The 15,008-nt window shown below is 38.7% G+C and overlaps 1 protein-coding gene across 1 annotated transcript in view; it reads right to left on the bottom strand.

Moving 5' to 3' along the window:
* The window catches only part of LOC106082305 (uncharacterized), a 64,413-nt gene that overhangs the window by 12,647 nt on the left and 36,758 nt on the right, over nt 1-15,008 (bottom strand). The window lies entirely within an intron of this gene.

The following is a 15,008-nucleotide window of genomic DNA, read 5'->3' as shown; positions in this document are numbered from 1 at the left end:
CGTGTGTACCAAATGAACTAGAACGAAGCCTTAACATTTGGATGGAACTTTGGATGTTAACAACCAACGCTTTGACAAATAGCCTGGTGTGGTGTCGAACGGATGAGTCAAAGCCATTGAAAAGTATACTATTCATAGGATTATCGATGATAGTGTAAGGCAAATTCCAAGCTAATCTATGAAAATATTTTGCACAATGATTTGAAATAATCTAATGAACGGGGACGGTTTGGACATCAATCTGTGTTTTAGATGCCTTCCTTGTTGGAAATACTGCAGAACCTCACCTAAAAGGAAGCAAGTTGGAATGGTGTTAAGTTTCGGCAAGCATTTTACAACATTGTTCCTTGTAGACCTGAGTAGATCAACAGCCATGGATGACATTGTTATATTGCTGGAGCGAATCGCGAACGCCCCGTATGCATCGATTAAGTATGTATTTCCTAGAACTAAACCTAGGGCCAAACAGCGATCGACATGGTGGCCGACAGAATTGATTTCTCTAATGAAGGGGTAGAAGCCTGAGTTGAGAAAACGCAAATGCGAGCTGCGTAAGTCTCAGAAAAAATCCTGGGTGACATTTTGCAACTCTGTGGAAGATGCATCCGCGACCTCTAGGCTACAGAAAATCCAAGGAAGTTAAATATCCACATTGCCATTTAGGAGGATGTATCCTAGTGGGATGTTGCCTTGTTGGCGCTCCGGGCAATGTTGGTTGGAGATTCATATTTTTTTCAATGTGTCTTCAAGTATTTGAGAGCTTTTCGGCAGTCATTCGGATCTACAGATAGTTCTTCAAGGTTAGTGGGACCAGCACACATTCAATTCTGCATAAATATTTGACCGTCAAAGAAATTTGTCGTTAGACCCACACAATTTGTCAATCGCTCAAAAAAAGCCTCGTGTCAATTGGTCGGAAGAAATTCTCCAAAAATACGAAACAACTGCACTTTTGAGCACTCAAAACATCGGTTTGATGAGTCATCCGCCGTATAGTCCTGACTTGGCACCGAATGACTTCTTTCTTCATTCTCGTACGTAAAAAATAAAATGAGAGGTCAACATTTTTCGACACCTGAAAAAGCGGTTGATGCGCTCAGAAAGAATGTTTTGGAGATACCTCAATCCGAGTGGCAAAAGTGCTTCGATAATTAGTTCAAACGCATGCAAAATGTATAGATCTTAAAAAGGAATATTTTGAAAAACAATAGAGCGATTTTCGATGATTAATATTTGTTTTTGTGTTCTCTAATCCCGAAATATAAATGGCAACCCTCGTATAACCTCAGCCATGTACTCTGCCGATTCAGCGCGAAACAATTGAATTCTGAATCAATAATCACGCCATGAGTAAACAAGTAAGAAGGCCGGGCCGAACTTAATGCATACCCACCACCTCGGGTATATATATATAAACCCCCTTTCGTCACAATCCGATGAAAATTGGATAACTTTTGCGCCCAAATTCGGACGGACATTTAGTGGTCTTATAAATATAAGTCACTGCTGAATTTTGTATTTTAAATTTCAACGAAAATCCAGTAATAAATAAAGCTTTTATGGGCTTCAGACCCTTAACCGGCAGATCGGTCTATATGACAGCTATACCTAAATATAGTCCGATTTTCATCATATTTGGGTCAGATAGCGGGTGGCCTAAAACTACTTACTAGCGAAATCGGATAAAAAATAAAGCTTTTATGGGCTTCAGACCCTATATCGGGCGATCGGTCTATATGGCAGTATAAGTATAGTTCGACCTCAACCATATTAAACTCGGATATCGGGAGGCTCAAACAACTCATCGTTTCAAATGTCAGCGAAATTGGGTAATAAATAGAGCTTTTATGGGCTTCAGACCCTTAACCGGCAGATCGGTATATATGGCAGCTATATCTAAATATAGGCCGATCTGAACCATATTTGGGTCCTATGTTGGGAGGCGTAAAGCTACTCACTGTTTCAAATTTCAGCGAAACCGGTTAAAAAAGAAAGTTTATATGGGCTTCAGACCCTTTATGTGGAGGTCGGTCCATATGGCAGCTATATCCACATATAATCCGATTTGGCTCGTTCAAGAACTTAACTAGCGTGTATCATAGAGACGTATCTGTGCTAAATATCAGCTCAATATCTCAATTTTTGAAGGCTATAGAGTGATTAAAACAGGCGGACAGACACACGAACATCGTTAAATCGTCTTGGAATTTTACGACGATCCGAAATATATATACTTTGTAGGGTCGGAAATTGATATTTCGATGTGTTGCAAACGGAATGACTAAATGAATATACCCCCTATCCTACGGTGGTGGGTATAAAAATTAATAAACATATTTTTCGCAACCTGTTTCAGGTTTCAGGCATCAGATTAAACGCAAGAAGAGCTAGAATAGCACGAGAGTTCCAGCGTGCATTACAGATGTTTGGTATCTGGTTTAACTTCACAAAAGGATTTCACTCCTCTCAGTGAAGTGACGGAAGACATGAGTTAGGTGGAAGAAAATGTTCATGCCATCTTTCCAGCCGCCTGTTTTCTTAATCTGAGTTTTACCATTTCTAAAGGCTGCTTTCAGTTCATCATTCTGCAATTCCTGCTCATCGTCCATGTGAGAAGAAAGTGATGCAGCACATGATGCTGGCGACTGATGCACTTGTGTGGGGTGACCTATCTCTACGAACATTTGCAGTAGTTGAACTAAAACACTTGTCCCTTTGCCGGTATTCACTCTTGTTGTATCGGCAACGAAGAAAGTGATGCAGCACATGATGCTGGCGACTGATGAACTTGCGTGGGGTGACCTTTCTCTTCGAACATTTGCAGCAGTCGAACTAAAACGTTTGTTTTTTGCCGGTATTCACTCTTGTTGTATTGGCGACAATCATCACAATTGATACCCACAGGTTGAAATCATCTATCACATTCTGGAATCCTTCTGCACTGGTATAATTTGAAGCGCAGGCAACTTGATTTCTTTGGATTCATTTTTGAGCAACACGGCCTGATATTCAACGCTCTCAAGGTGTTTGCCTTCAAAGTGCAAGCTTCACATCTCCAGATAAAGCGTGCTTATCAAATACTCCTTCACCCGAGAAGCTTTCTTGTGCATTTCTCACTGACATGGGGGCAACGACAGCTCTGAGCTTGTAACAAGGCGTTATGCAATGCCTATTGGGTTGGGTTCCTTTTTCTGCTTGATGTTGCGTTGTAAACCTTCCAAGGACTATCTGTACTGTTGTCGAATGAGTCCATGCTACTTTGGGAGCAATCAAGTATCAGTGAGTTGGTAAGTGTGGAAACAGTTGCTTCCATTGCCCTTTTTCGATTGAATGGATGTATGGTACTGGCACCAGCAGGTTTGCCGCTAAAATAGCCAACGTGGCCTTTGTTTGTAGAAGTTCTCATCTTTGCACTTCCATTCGCCTTTTACCGTGGTTATGTCAAACAATTTCTTCAATAAATCAAAGTTTTGTTCTTTTCTGCAGCTTTCCTTGATTTTCAGTAGTTTTGTTAGTTTTGCACAACTGACTGGATGAAATATATGCGGGGAATTCAATGTTTTGCTCTATAGGGACTTGAGCTTTATAGCAATTTAATCGATCCTCTCTCTCTCTCTGTTCTTTGGTTGTGAACTTAAAAAAAGTCCAATGACGTGATTTTTCAAAAGCATGCGAATCCGTTCACTTAATAGTCCATCAGCAATTGCAACGTTGCATCTTCTTGATCACGTTTGAAACTAGGCTAGGTTCATTGTCCAAGTTTCCTCGTTCTTCTCCGTGTTAAACGAGCTCTTCTTGAATGACATGTGGTATTGTATTCAATAACTTGAATGGAAAATGCATCGCCGTTATTCAGGTTGCTTCTCATTTTTCAATATTTTACTAACATGTATTTATGAATGGGAGCATCTTATTTAACGGTAGCTGAATACCTGAGTTAGCACATGTACGTTGGAATTTGTTCAAAACTTTCAAATAAGTGTTAAATGTGGTTTCTGTAACAAAATCATCCCCAACCGGTGGCCAACGGAAAAACACACAACAATAAACAATGAACACTTATTTGTACTATGCAAATTGTAAATTTTTCCCATGAACATTCCATTAAGGAACAGGGGCAAACTACTCACATATCAATGAGTGCAGTCCGATTCAAGTTTAAGCTCAATGATTAGGGACCTCCTTTTTATAGCCGAGTTCGAACCGTCATGTCATAGGCGGACATGCTAACGTCTGCGCTGCGGTGGCCTCCATTTCTGCTACGCATTTTTCACTATTTTACTAACAGGTATATATGAATGGGAGCATCTTTTAACGGTGGCAAGTTGAAAATTTTTCAAACTTTCTAACTTTTGTAACAAAATCATCCCCAACAGGTAGCCAACAGAAAAACACACTCACAAAATGCACTCTCCTTTTTCTTGCCCCTGTTCCTTAATGTTATGTTCACGGGCAAATTTAAATTTGTATTTACTTTTCTTTTCCTTCTTAAATTGAATGTAAACGTATTTCGAAATACCGAGGTGACCAACTTAAGGGGCCTGCCAAGAGACACCCGGACCACCTAGGGCCTTGACATTTTGCACTTGATCTCCATAACACATAACATAGCACACAAAATTTCAAAGATATCTCTACCCGATATCACACGATATATTTTTTCTATTCTATCCCACTGTACTATGGTTCAATACTCAGACGGGTCCAAAGGATAGCTTTTTTATGCATCACAGCCGCACTGAGGATTACGCCATCTTTAATGCAACACGAAATGCCTCTGGACATTTCACCTAGACTAATTTCTGCGACCACTGCTGTGAGGCTAAGGGAACATTCTCTTTAGTCAAGTGACGGCTACGTCTGTCGCTGGCTAGAGCAGACCATTCTGTCCGTCAAAACAGGTCATTGTCTGATCGGAAAACTATCTGACAGACTGAAGGTTGCCAGCAACGACTTCTGCAGAAGCTGTGAGGACGTCGAGGAAGAAGAAACTATAGAACATGTGCTGTGCATGTGTCCCACACTGGTAATCAGAAGGAGTTCCAAATTAGATTCTTATTATACCCTCCACCATAGGATGGGGGTATACTAATTTGGTCATTCTGTTTGTAACACCTCAAAATATGCGTCATGTCATTTAAAGTCGATCTGGCCATGTCCGTCCGTCCGTCTGTCTGTCGAAAGCACGCTAACTTTCGAAGGAGTAAAGCTAGCCGCTTGAAATTTTGTTCAAATACTTTTTATTAGTGTAGGTCGGTTGGGATTGTAAATGGTCCATATCGGTCCATGTTTTGATATAGCTGCCATATAAACCGATCTTGGGTCTTGACTTCTTCAGTCTCTAGATTTGACTGAAATTTTGACTGCGCTAAGTATGGTTCAAATCGGTCAATGTTTTGATATGGAGGGCGCAATTCTCATTCATGACTGAAATTTTACACGTGGTGTTTTGGTATCACTTCCAACAACTGCGCTAAGTATGGTACAAATCGGTCAATGTTTTGATATGGAGGGCGCAATTCTCATCCGATTTGACTGAAATTTTGCACGTGGTGATTTGGTATTACTTCCAACAACTTCACTAAGTATGGTATTTAATCGGTTCATGTTTTGATATAGCTGCCATATAAACCGATCATGGGTCGTGATTTCTTGAGCCTCTAGAGTGCGCAATTCTTATCCGATTGGAATGAAATTTTGCACGACGTGTTTACGTGTTTTGTTATGATATCCAACAACTCTGCCAAGTATGGCTCAAATCGGTTCATAACCTGATATAGCTGTCATATAAACCGATCTTGAATCTTGACTTCTTGAGCTAATAGAGCGCGCAATTCTCATCCGATTTGGCTGAAATTTTGGATGAAGTGTTTTGTTATGACTTCCAATAACTGTGTTAAGTATGGCGCAAATCGGTAAATAACCCGATATAGCTGCCATATAAACCGATCTGGGATCTTGACTTTTTTAGCCTCTAGAGGACGCAGTTCTCATCCAATTTGGCAGAAATTTTGTACAACGACTTATCTGATGACCTTCAACATACGTGTCCAATATGATCTGAATCGATCAATATCTAAGATACAGCTCCCATATAAACCATCTCTCGATTTTGCTTCTTGAGCCCCTACAAGACGCAATTCTTATCCGAATGAATTGAAATATTACACAATGACTTCTACAATGTTCATCATTCATTTATGGTCCGAATCGGACTATAACTTGATATAGCTCCAATAGCATAACAGTTCTTATTCAATATTCTTTGTTTGCCTTAAAAGAGATACCGCGCATAGAACTGGACAAATGCGATCCATGGTGGAGGGTATATAAGCTTCGGCCGGCCGAACTTAGCACGCTCTTACTTGTTGCCTTACTATCTTCGCTATGATTTACTAAGGCAGAGATTAGTTCTTTATGGTTTTTCATTTCTAAAGTAAAATTAATAAATTCAACAGATGTTTTTTTTTTTCAATAAAATAAATTAACAGTTCTTTGAAAAAATACATTTATTTCATATACTTGGTTTTAGTACTGTAATTTCCGCCACATTACTATTTTATGCATAAAAACATATTTTGTTATCAAATAAAATAAATAATTCAAAATAGGACTTTAGTTTTAGAATGGGCATATTTCCTAATAATTTATGTATTTTGTAGGATTAATTATTTTGGTATACCCCCTTCTCCCATTAACAAACATGCACAAACACTAACAAACGCCGGGTTTTACATTTGGATTCCATCACATAAATTTTCACTTTCATACCAAAGCGTATGGGAAAAATGCCCACTATTCCATTTGCATGTCCTGGGCTTTTAAATTGTTTTAAACAAATAACAACCACACCACCAAAGGCTATTTTAACTAGGAAAAAAGTGAATGTTAACATAGACACAATTTCACTTAAAAGTAATAGTGAAAATATGGAAAAGCCCCCTGAGTCAGTTAACTGAGAGGCATATCTATCAAACTATCTAACGACATGTATGTGTATGTACTCAGCGGCAGAAATAAAGAGATTTTCCAACGAAAGGCCTTATGGAAGTAAGGAAAACTCTATTCAGACTTTCCTTTGTCTCATGAGGATTTCTAAAGGGAGTGCTGATAGAAACCATTTGCAAAGTTTTATACTTGGGTTGTTTTATATACCAATCCAGCGGATTCGCTAGCTTATGAATAAGTGAAACGTTCTTCCCGCAAAAGGCTTTGTATTTTAATGTTGATCAACACTAACACTCATCTGCAGAAGTCACATATCAACAAAACAAAAAAAAAAAAAAAATAATATCTTCTTATATATAAAAATCAAATTGTGTTTGTAGGTTTGTTTGTTTGTTTGTGTGTTCCTTACAGACTTAGAAACGGCTGAGCCGATTTTCTTGAAATTTTCACAGATGGTGCATAATGATCCCGTGGTGAAAATAGGGTACTAAATTTTTTTGAGATCTGAAGTGGGGGCGGACCCTCCCCCTTCCCCCAATTTTCAGAAACGCCAGATCTCGGAGATGAGTGGTGCGATTTAATTTTGTGTGCTCTCGTATAGTACCCTACAAACGAAAACTTGGTATCCAAATTTCGGATGGGGTACCTAGGGGGGCCGCCCCACCCTAAAACCTACCAAACATATATTTCGACCAATCACGACGATATGGGACTCAAATGAAAGGTATTTAGGATAAGAAAACGTATCTGATATCCAATTGTCGGACGAAGTATTAGGGGGACCACCCCAAGCCCCAAAACACCCCTAAATCGGACATATTTACCGACCATGGCAATATGGGACTCAAATGAAAGGTATTTGCGAGTAGAATACGAAACTAATATCCAAATGTGGGACCACGTTTCTAGGGGTCCAACCCTTCCCCAAAACACCCCCCAAACAGGACTTATTTACTGACCATGGAAATATGGGGATTAAATAAAAGGCATTTGAGTGTAGAATTCGAATCTGATATCCAAATATGGGACCAAGAGTTTGGGCGGCCGCCTCTCCCCAAAGGGGACAAATTTACAAAGCACGAATCTGATATCAATATTCGGGAAAAGTGTCTATGGGGCCACCCCAACCCCACAATACCACCCAAATAGGAAGTATTTGCTGACTATTGCAATATGAGGCTCAAATAAGAGGGGTTTTAGAGTAGAACACGAATCCGATATATTTTTTCAAGGCTAAATCACTGAGTGGCCGCCCATCCCCTGAAACACCCCCCAAGCCGGCCATGTTTGTCGACTATGGAAAAATGGAGCTCAAATGAAGTGTATTTGGGAGTAGACCATGTATCTGACATCTATATTCGGGACCAACTGACTAGGAGACGTCCCACAACCATAACAACCCCCAATTGTATTTGCTCACAGGACAATTTGGGTCTTAAAGGGAGTGGAACTAAATATTTATAGTTTTTAGGGCCAATACACCAAACCGGGCATATTTGCTGACTTTTGCAATAAGGAGTTTAAATGAGATTAGAAAACGAATTTGGTATCCAATGTTGAGGCCAATAGCAATATGGGGTTCAAATAAATGATATATAGATATATGAGAAGAGAGCACGTTGCCGCAATTTTTGTCCGATTTGGTTGAAATTTTGTATGTGGTGTTATGTTATGACTTTCAACCACTGTTCCAAGTACGGTCTAAATCGGTCCATAGCCTTATATAGCTTCCACGTAAAGCAGTCTCTTGATCATCCTTTTTCGGCTCCTAGAAGTGAATAAAATAAAATTATGCCCTTCAACTATTTTTTTTTTGTATAAATTTATAGCATAATCCATGGTTTATTGATATTTGTACGTTAACGTACTAAATAGTACCAATTAATACGAAAATGGGTTCTATTTGCCCAGGGCGAAGGGATAGGGCTCGAAAAAAAGGTTTGGTGAAAAAAAATTGTAAAATTGTACCAGAAGTGGGAGAAATAGTACGTTGAGTACCGAAATTGGTAATTTTTTACGGATTGAGCTAGAGCTCTGAATTTTGGACCTTAGGTACACTTTGGCGACCTTATTGGGAAGGCTATATGAGTTTTTGGAAATTTGTAAATTTAGTACTAAAAAAAGTAACAAAAATTTACAAAATGGGTGCAATTTTAACAAGTCGGTTAGATAGAGCTAGAATTTTGAAGTTTGATTCAAAAAACATCGGCTGCAAAATATTGAAAGTGAAACGAAGAAATGGAAAATAGTACCGGTAACGGAAGAAAACGTACGTTTAGTACCTCAATTGGTACCATTTACAGATGGAAGATTTCTTTTCAGATTTAGCTAGAGATCTGATCTTTTGCATGTAGGTACATCTAGTATATATATGATGAGTGACTATATGACCTATTCACAATTCGTGCATTTTGGTACCATTTGGCACCTTCCTTACAAATGGAGCTAGAGATCTGGCATTTTGTATATAGGTACAACTAGCAAATATATGATGGGTGACTAAATGATCTATTTACAATTTGTACGTTTTGGTACTAAAATTGGTATAATTTGTTAGCTTCCTTACAAATGGAGTTAGAGGTCTGAAATTTGGTATGTAGGTACAACTAGCAAATATATAATGGATGACTAAATGACCTATTCACAATTCGTACATTTTGGTACCATTTGGTACCTTCCTTACAAATGGAGCTAGAGATCTGACATTTTGTATGTAGGTACAATTAGCAAATATATGATGGGTGACTATATGATCTATTTACAATTTGTACATTTTGGTACTAAAATTGGTATTATTTGGTAGCTTTCTTACAAATGGAGCTAGAGGTCTGAAATTTGGTATGTAGGTACAACTAGCAGTTATATGATGGGTGACTGAATGAGTGTTTCACAATTCGTACATCGTACCGAAATCGGTACCATTTGATACCTTCTTTGCAGGTATTGGCATGTATGTATAACTAGGAAATAACTGATGGATGTCTAAATTATCTTTCACAATTCGTACATTTTGGTATCAAATTGGTACCATTTCGTACTTTCTTATCAGATGGAGCTAGAGGTCGGAAATTTGGCATGTAGGTACAACTAGGAAATAATTGATGGATAACTAAATGATCTATTCACAATTCGTAGACGACTAGAAGATTTTTTTTTGAAATTCGTTCATCGGACAACAAATGCGCCTTTTATGGGCCCAAAACCTTTAATCGAGAGATCGGTCCATATGGCAGCTATATAAAAATCTGGACCAATCTGGGCCAAATTGAAGAAGGATGACGAAGAGTCTAACACATCTCATCTTGGTAAAATCGGACGCCTTTTATGGGACCAAGACCTTAAATCCAGAGTTCGGTCTATATGGCAGCTATACCCACATCTGAACCAATGGAGGCAAAATTCAGTCGAGCGGCCTATCACAACTCACTGTTCCAAATTTCAACAAAATCGGATAATAAATGTAGCTTTTATTGGCCTATGACCTTAAATCGGCTTTACGGTTTATATGGGGGCTATATCAAGATAAAGTCCGATATACCAGCTCCTTCCAATGGACAAAAAAAAAATCTGTGCAAAGTTTCATCTCAATATCGTTATTTTTAAAGACTGTAGCGTAATTTCAATAGACAGACGGGCGGACATGGCTAGATAGTCTTCGATTTTTACGACGATCAGTAATATACAATACTTTATAGGGTCTGAAATGGATATTTCGATGTGTTGCAAACGGAATGACAAAATGAGTATGCCCCCAGCCTTCGGTGGTGGGTATGAAAAGCCATACCGAATGAAAGATATATATAGGAGCTATATCTAAATCTGAACCGATTTTTATAAAATTTTGCACACGTATTGGGGCGTCAAATAAAACGTGTCATGCAAATTCTTGTAAGGATCAGACTGTAGTTGGGACAATCTAAAATTAATCAAATACAATAGCGTTCGTCCTTGGACCAAATAAAATTCAATAGCGTCCGTCCTTGCAAAATTTCATGATAATCGGACGATAAGCGACCTTTACCGTGATCACAAAAATACATGGACAGACGGACAGACGGACGGACGGACAGACAGACGGGGGGACAGACGGACATAGCTAAATTGAATCAGGAAGTGATTTTAAGCCGATTGGCATACTTATCAATATCTATCTATCTTGTCTCCTTCTTAGTGTAGCAAACAAATGCCCAAAATTATAATACCCCTGTACCACAGTGGTAGTGTAGGTGATAAAAATTTAACTATTAAAAACTTTTTTTTGTAAGGATATTTTCCGTCTACGTTGCATTGTTATCTTGATCTTCATTTTACATTTTTGTCTTCATTAACAAGACGCAAAGTTAAGGATTTATGATCCTACCATTTAAAGTAAAAGTACCTTAATATGAAGGAAATGAAGGAATATTTCACCAAAGGGAATGTCTGCTTAAAAAGTTGGAAAATTGATCATATTTAAATTATGTTTGGTAGGCTTTGGCTAGAATCTCTAAAATTAGAACAAAGATACCTGACAAAGGTAGTGGATGACCACTGCTGAAAATTTTTGTGGTGTTCATGCCTGAATATGAATCCAGGTATACCGCGTCATAGGCGGATTTGCACCAATATCATATGGTGTTAGACCAATATTTCGGGATATTACAAAAATAATGAGGGAATTGGTGTATCTTCATCTCATGGTGGAGGGAAAGAAATGATTGTTTCATAGTTATATATTTTTTGGCCGATCTATTTTGACTATGGACAATGTCCATTGGACATATGTGCGTTGCACCAAAGCAAGTATGTATTGGGTTGCCCAAAAAGTAATTGCGGATTTTTCATATAGTCGGCGTTGACAAATTTTTTCACAGCTTGTTATCAGCTGCTACTTTTAGCTTGCTTTAGAAAAAAAGTGTAAAAAAAGTATATTTGATTAAAATTCATTCTAAGTTTTATTAAAAATGCATTTACTTTCTTTTAAAAGATCCACAATTAAATTTTGGGCAACCCAATATCTTCAAATTACTGACTTGTGACTATCAAAACAAATCCTTTGTAAGGCCATCCAAGATAATATTCCGGCGCTGTGTTGTAAACCCCTATATGGAACTCTAATTTGTTTGAACTACTCCGTGCCTTACTATTGAAGGTGTGTAATGTAAGTGGGTACAAGTTCATATATATGTATATCCATGTTTGCATACGGTCGTCTATAATAAACTTCAATTACTGAAAAAAGTCGTCATTAAATATTAATAATTAAATGTCATTTGCTGTTCTGTGTTCTGTCTCTGTTGTGCACCTGCGACGGGTGGTGGCCAGGCTATGGTTGATTGAATGCAATAGTGGGTAGACAGATAGATTCAAGTTAACACAAATCCATCACAACAACGACAACACACCACATCCCTTCACCTGCACAACTCAAATCGTTATTTAGTATGAGACATACATGTATGTAGTTAATAGAATTGGGGCACCCATTTCCAATAATATGGCATGAATTATTGCAGGGTTATTTGAAATTTTTAGCTGAAATGGAAAATATGTAAAAAATTTCGAATAATATTACTACAAATAAAAAAAAAAATAAATAACCAAGAAAATAATTACCCTGAATATTGGAATTTTCTGTGAATTCTGTAGAAAAGTTTTTCAGTAGTAACTTCAAAACGGTTAGTATATTTCAAGCTTACGTTGAGTGCGAACTGAAGAAACATCGCAGCTGTATCGGCTAATGTTAATGATGACCAATTGGGCCTCTGTTATTCAACAACGTGGAAAATTTTGCGGAAGGATTTAGGTGTGAAACCTTTCAAAATAAAGCTGTTGCAAGAATTGAAGCCGAACGATCTACCGCAACGCAGAATTTTAGGCGAATGGGCTCTTGGAAAGTGGGCCGAAGATCCAAATTTTTATCGAAAAATTGTGTTTAGCGACAAAGCTCATTTTTGGCTTAATGGGTACGTAAATAAACAGAATTGTCGATTTTGGAGTAAAGATCAAAAATCAGCCAGAAAAATTGCAAGAGCCACCATGCATTCAGAAAGAGTCACAGCTTGGTGCGGTTTACGGGCTGGTGTCATCATTGGACTGAACTTCTTCAAAGATGATGCGAATCGTAACGTAAATGTGAATAGTGAGCGCTACCGAGAGATGATATCCAACTTTTTTTTTGTCCAAAATGCAAGAGCTTGACTTGCAGGACTTGTGGTTTCAACAAGACGGTACCACATGCCACACAGCACACGTAACAATGGACTTATTGAGAGGCGAGTTCGGTTAACATTTTTCGGGATCGGTCAATTGGCCGCTTAGATCGTGCAATTTAACGCCTTAGGACTATTTTTTGTGGGGCTATGTTAAAGCTCATGTCTATACAGACAAGCCCGCTTCAATTGACGCATTGGAAGACAACGTTGAAGCATTTATTCGTGAGATACCGGCCGAAATGTTGGAAAGAGTATACCAAAATTGGGCTAAGCGTTGGACTAAGATGGACCATTTGAGGCGCAGTCACGGTCAACATATGCATGAAATATCTTTAAACATTAAACTATATGGACCGTGCTATCGATTCAAATAAAACATTCATGCATTTTTCTGAATTTTATGTGTTTTTTTAACTTTCCTATAGCTCTTAAAAAATTAACTTTCATAAATCGATTTCCTGATTTTTATACCCTCTACCATAGGACGGGGGTATACTAATTTCGCCATTCTGTTTGTAACACCTCGAAATATGCGTCTGAGACCCAATAAAGTATATATATTCTTGATCGTCATGTCATTTTCAGTCGATCTAGCCATGTCCGTCCGTCTGTCTGTCGAAAGCACGCTAACTTTCGAAGGAGTAAAGCTAGGCGTTTGAAATTTAGCACAAATACTTTATATTAGTGTAGGTCGGTAAATTTCAAATTTTGCCCATGAACATTCCACTAAGGATCTGGGGCAAACTTCTCACATATCAATGAGTGCAGTCCGATTCAAGTTTAAGCTCAATGATAAGGGACCTCCTTTTTATAGCCGAGTCCGAACGGCGTGCCGCAGTGGGACACCTCTTTGGAGAGAAGTTTTACATGGCATAGTACCTCACAAATGTTGCCAGCATTAGGAGGGAAAAAACCACCACTGAAAATATTTTCTGATGGTCTCGCCGGGATTCGAACCTAGGCGTTCAGCGTCATAGGCGAACATGCTAACCTCTGCGCTACGGTGGCCTCGGTTGGGCTTGTAAATGGGCCAAATCGATCCATGTTTTGATATAGGTGCCATATAAACCGATCTAGGGTCTTGACTTCTTGAACCTCTAGAGAGCGCAATTCTTGTCCGTATGATTCAAACCGGTTCATAATCTAGTATAGCTGTCATATAGACCGATCTTGACTTTTTGATAACAGTCCTTATTCAATATTCTTTTTTTGCGCATAGAACTCGACAAATGCGATCCATGGTGGAGGGTATATAAGATTCGGCCCGGCCGAACTTAGCACGCTCTTACTTGTTACTACTCATTTTCATTTGAGGTGATGGGAAATTAACGATACTATCGACATTTAAACGACAGTATCGATACTATAGACATTTATTATTATTGGTAGTTTGCCAGCTCTAATAACGACTGCTGAACATTTTTCTGATGTTTAGCTTTAGATCAGAAAACCAGGCCTTCAGCGTCATTGTCGGACATACTACGTAGACTGGCCGTAGGCTCGAAATGGGGCCTGAATCCGAGGGTACTCCACTGGTTCTACAAGAGCATGGTAAGACCAATACTTACTTACGCCTCAGTAGTTTGGTGGACTGCTATGGAGAACTATACAACAGGTTCTGAGAACATGTGTAGGACCACTCCTACAAGGGCCATTCTAGATATCTGACCCATTGACATACAGATTAAGTGTGAGGCAGCCATTTCGGCTATGAGACTTAAGGCGGTTTCATCGAGGAGACAGTAGGAAACCTGGAAGGAATGAAAGAGGTTTCCGATCGGATACCTGGTAGGAATGAAAGAGGTTTCCGATCGGATACTTGGTAGGAATGAAAGAGGTTTCCAATCGGATACCTGAGACGACACT

Source organism: Stomoxys calcitrans, chromosome 3 (genome assembly GCF_963082655.1).
Source record: "Stomoxys calcitrans chromosome 3, idStoCalc2.1, whole genome shotgun sequence".
Taxonomy (NCBI): domain Eukaryota; kingdom Metazoa; phylum Arthropoda; class Insecta; order Diptera; family Muscidae; genus Stomoxys; species Stomoxys calcitrans.
Note: the sequence above shows the minus strand (reverse complement) of the source record. Positions and strands in the feature narration are given on the sequence as shown.